The 5,197-nt window shown below is 35.0% G+C and overlaps 1 pseudogene; it reads left to right on the top strand.

The window, feature by feature from the left end:
- The first annotated feature begins 2,119 nt into the window (after positions 1-2,119).
- LOC102013280 lies at positions 2,120-3,062 on the top strand (annotated as a pseudogene).
- Positions 3,063-5,197: the final 2,135 nt, after the last annotated feature.

The raw sequence follows: 5,197 nt of genomic DNA, 5'->3' as shown, positions 1-5,197 counted from the left end.
CACATATATCACTGTGATGATATTATTTCTTATATGGAAATCATCCAAGCCTCTTTTTATTGTATGTCTTTATCACAGTGTTCAGGACACTTTTTTTTTACTGCTTTGGTAAGTAATGTGCATGTCCTTAAGTTTTTTTGTTACTGTCACATAGATTTTTGCCTCCGATTCTTTTGATAATTAAAGTCTTTTACAAAAGACAATACAAAAATATTTTTAGAGAAATACATATTGAATGATTAAAGCTAAGAATTGCATTTTATACTTGAAGTGTAATTTCTTAATCAGAAAGATCAAAGTAAACTGTGAACTAATATTTGTTTACAAGACATTTGTTCTGTCCAGTGATTATTATGAGGTTATAGAGCTATGCCTAAACATTGAGATAGAAACAAAAGAATAAATTCACTGCTGGTGATGGACAGAATCCTGAAAGATTGCTTTTTATGTGAACTGAACTGCTCCATATTCACTACAGAAAATAATGATGCCCTATGACACTTCTGAATTCACATTTACATCTCTAGTATCTTCAGAGATTCATCCCCCAAGAGGAATTTGAAAAGGGTAGTTATAGAGCCACTATGACTTGTTACAAAAAGATGAATGAATGATTTATTTCAGGAGGTAAGACTGGCTTTTGTGAATGAATCTGATGTATTGATTTTAATTTACCATTTGAGAAAACCTTAGCCCCTACTTTGTAATGGAAATAGAGCAGGTACAGTTAAGGAATCAGCCAGCAAAGAATCTTGGCTGAGTTGCTCTGTTTCCACCATCATTTTCAGTTGAATAAACAATCACAATCTAAGTTACCAGGATTCTTCACTTATTTACCCATGAGAAAGAAACTCACATGGTCTTTTGGTGCTATCCAAACTTGGCAATCTGCCAAAATGTCAGCTATGGGCTGTTTGAGGTATTTGTTGATATTTAAAGATTCAAATTAAAGATTTAACATGGTAAAGAAGAAAAATATTTGCAGAACATATTACGTGGTTCATACATTTGGGTGCTTTCAAGGTAAGGTTTAGAACATGCTTGCTTTATTTCTTCAGATTATTTGGAGATAGAGTTTGCACTGCTCCATAGCTCATTGATCTTTCTTAGTCGCTAGCCTGTATTTTGTTTAGCAATATATTTTGTTAAGAATAATAGTATTTCATGTTGCAAATTCCAATTGGAAATCATTGCTATAGTAGGAAGTGATTTGAATTATGTAGATGAATCTATTTTAATGATTGTATAACGATGATTGATTTTTAAAACTTCTTAGTAAAAGAATATTTTCATTTTCAAATATATAAAAAAATTCTATAAACATAGAGTAGATTACTTAATTCACAACCTTAATTTAAAATTCCTATCCGGTTATACTATCAAAATAATTTTACTTCTTCTTAAAAATAAACATGTTCAACAGATAATTATGAAGTACATGAAAATGATAAAACATTTCTACACAATATATCTATCAGAAAGCTGACATAAACCTACAATCCACTCATTGCCAGATATATTAGACATCACAGTAATTGTTAAATAACTTCATTTTACAATTACTAGAGGACTGGGCAGTCAGATTTCCTGAGATTTGTATTCTACCTTTAACATTGGCTGGGTAACTGTATGTGCAGGTTACCTAGTCTTTTTCAGGCTTTATAACTCATTTACAAAATAATAACTGATGAAATACTACTTTATGAAAAATATAAAAAACTATGTGACTACGTCCTTCATCTGTGTGGTTATCATTGAGGAAGAATGTAATGAATGTTAGCTATTACTGAAATCTTTACTTTATATATATATGTATGTATTTGCAATCATTGGTCTTCTATTTTAAAACTTTGGCTACAAAGCCAATTTAGCTGCATTTTTAGAAACAATATCATTGATAAAGAAAATGGACATTATGTGCAGGACTCTTATTTTTATGAAAAAATAAATTTTAGCACTACAGATAGACTTATATTTGCATGTAAATAAGTACCAGTAATTGAATATCTTCATTTATAATGAAATTTCATATATATTAATGAAAATGTTACTATCATATTTATAGACTGCTTGTAACGTTTTTATCAAAGATTTCTTTTGGCAGAAGCTACACTGTCTCATGAATTCTCTAGTACCTGGGAACCATACTGCAGTAACAAGGTTCATTTTATTGGGTTTAACAGACGATCCAATCATGCGAGGCATCCTATTCACCTTCATACTGAGCATCTATCTGGTGACCATATCTGGTAATCTCAGCACAATCGTTCTGATCAGATTATCTTCTCAATTTCACAATCCTATGTACCTTTTTCTGAGCAACCTGGCTTTTGCTGATGTAGGCTTGTCTTCTTCTGTCACACCCAATATGCTTGTAAACTTCCTGGTGGAAGTAAATACAATATCCTATCTTGGATGTGGCATCCAGCTTGGTTCAGCTGTTTTCTTTGGGACAGCTGAGTGCTTCCTTCTGGCTGCCATGGCATATGATCGCTTTGTGGTAATCTGCAACCCACTGCTTTATTCAACCAAAATGTCCACACGAGTCTGTGTCCAGTTACTTGTAGTGACTTATAGGTGGCTTTATTAATGCTTCCTCCTTTATCCTTTCCTTCTTTTCTTTACTCTTTTGTGGACCAAGTCAGGTCAATCATTTTTTCTGTGATTTTGCTCCTCTAGTTGAGCTCTCCTGTTCTGATGTCAGTGTCCCTGCAGTTGTTCCCTCATTTTCTTCTGGGTCCATCATTGTGGTCACAGTGTTTGTCATAGCTGTTTCCTACATCTACATCCTCATCACCATCCTGAAGATGTGCTCCACTGAGGGGCGCCACAAAGCCTTCTCCACCTGCACCTCGCACCTCACTGCAGTCACCCTGTTCTATGGGACCGTTTTCTTCATTTATGTGATGCCCAAGTCCAGCTACTCCACTGACCAGAACAAGGTGGTGTCTGTGTTCTACACGGAGGTGATCCCCATGTTGAGCCCCCTCATCTACAGCCTCAGGAACAAAGAGATGAAGGGGGCCCTGAAGAAAAAGCTTAATAGGAAAATATTTTCTTAGTGTCATCTGTTATTTTATAAAACTTTACAAAATGATAAGAGCCCTTAGATATAATGATAAGAGGAAACAGTATGTGTAATTGAATTATATCTGTGTAAGCATCATTAATGACATGGAACTTTTTGATAAATATGAGGGTTCTATTTTCAGATAATATAGCTAACCAGAAACTTATAGTGAGTTATCTCTGATAAAACTAAGTTAAACTTGGGATAAAGAGCACAAACTGAGTGAAACAAAACTTGCTGAAAGTCTTCTTAAAGTTATATTTAAACTTTTTCTGAGGTTTTTCTCTGCCATAAATTGGAGTTATTATCTATGGAGTAGTTCAGATATTCAGAGTCTCTGTAGAGTCCATTTATTAAAGATTTGGTCCATAACAAGTGCTATTGGGAAGTGATGAAAACTATTAAGAATTGGGGCTTAGTGGAAGAATTTTAGTAATTGGGTATATACCTCAAAGGGGGAATAATGGGATTCTACTTTTTCCCCCGTTTTGCTTCCCAGCCATAAGTGGCTTTCTCTCCAATGTGTTCCTGGCCTGATGCCCTTTCACTGACCACAGTAATGGAGCCAACTGACCATGGCCTGAAACTTCCAAAATAAACCTTTTCTCTTTATAGTTTGATGCAGAAAACCAAGGAGCACAAACTTCCCTCCTTTAGGATGTGTCTATTTTAAAATCAGCTTATCCAGATTACAGTAGTTATGACTGAGAACATTCTAAGAGAAGTGACAAAGTGTAACCAGAGACTAAAGTTGGTGGTCGTCAGCATCTCCCAGAAGGTTTGTCTATGAGGGATGAGCTTTAGGACCATATATAGTTCTGGTCTATTTTCCTGACCAGGAGCTCCAACCACTTATGGTATTTACAGAGAAGAAGAGGATGAGCCATTTCTGATTAACCTGCGATTCCCTGTCAGGTGAAAAATAGGCAATTGCTTTTGCTGGAACAAAGCAATGTTCCTGGGCTCCTAATGAATAACTTAAGCAAAAAGAAACAATAATTTCAAAGATGAGAATTCAGCTGGTAGCATGACTGTCATGCTGTGAAGAGCAAACTTCTAGAGTGACTTCTGGTCAGACCCACATGCTGCTCAAGGATGCTCTGTAAGTCTGTTTGTCTCTTCTTTGAAAGTATGACTCCTTCCTGGAAAGATATCATCAGACTTCACATGCTGACAGAGTCACATTTATTTCCCTTACATTTCCTCCCTTCATGTTTCTGGAACAAATACTTTCCTTTGAAAGAACCAAGTGCAAGAATCTTATCATTTATTTACTTTCCCTTTCATACCTTAAGAAAGTATAGAGTCATTCTTATATTCAAGGCACTTTTCTAGGCTGTAAAGTAAAGAGTAAAAATAGAATTGATCTTCTAGTGTAGGAATTAGATAATAAAATTTAAAAGAAAGTTTTATAGACTATGAGAAAGGGTAAATGCTGCAGAGAAAGAAAAAACAAAACAAAACAAAACAAAACAAAATGAAAGGAGAGCCAAATGCTAGAAGTTGATGTACTGGGCCCGGGAAAGGTGAATGCAGGACGCATTGGGAACCTGACACTTCTGTGAAGGTCTCAAGGGCGAAGCAATCTCATACTGAATATGGTACTGCCTGTGTGGAGTTGTGTGAATGTAGTCCACTCATATTTACCCTAGCGGCTTCTGTTCCAACACCAGGACTGGTCATTTTAGGTAATCCCATGGTGAGCACAGTTAAAACAAACACGCAAAAAATAAAATGTTAAAGTTTCTAAGTTAACTGCTTGTGGGTTTGTTATGTATGGTTTTTGTCAGTTTGTGGTAAGGTCTTTCTGTTCTTATTTTCATCTGGGTTTTCCTTTTCTCATGAAGTAATGTTGAATTTTACCAAAGGCATTTTCTGCATCTATTGAGATGATTGTATGATTCTTTTACTTGATTCTATTTATGTAGTAATTTGATTTATTGATTTATGTATCATCGTTGCGTCCCTTGGATAAAGCTAACTTGATATGATAAGTGATCTTTTCAATGATTTGTTGAATTCTGCTTCCAAATATCTTATTGAGGAATTTCCATTTATGTTAATCAAGGATTTTGGTCTGTAGTTTTCTTCCTGGAAGAGTTTAAGGAATATTTGCCTTATTTCTTT

The sequence above is a fragment of the Chinchilla lanigera genome, unplaced genomic scaffold (genome assembly GCF_000276665.1).
Source record: "Chinchilla lanigera isolate Chin_1 unplaced genomic scaffold, ChiLan1.0 scaffold00013, whole genome shotgun sequence".
In the NCBI taxonomy this organism is placed as follows: Eukaryota; Metazoa; Chordata; class Mammalia; order Rodentia; family Chinchillidae; genus Chinchilla; species Chinchilla lanigera.
This window is presented reverse-complemented; position numbering and strand designations above follow the sequence as displayed.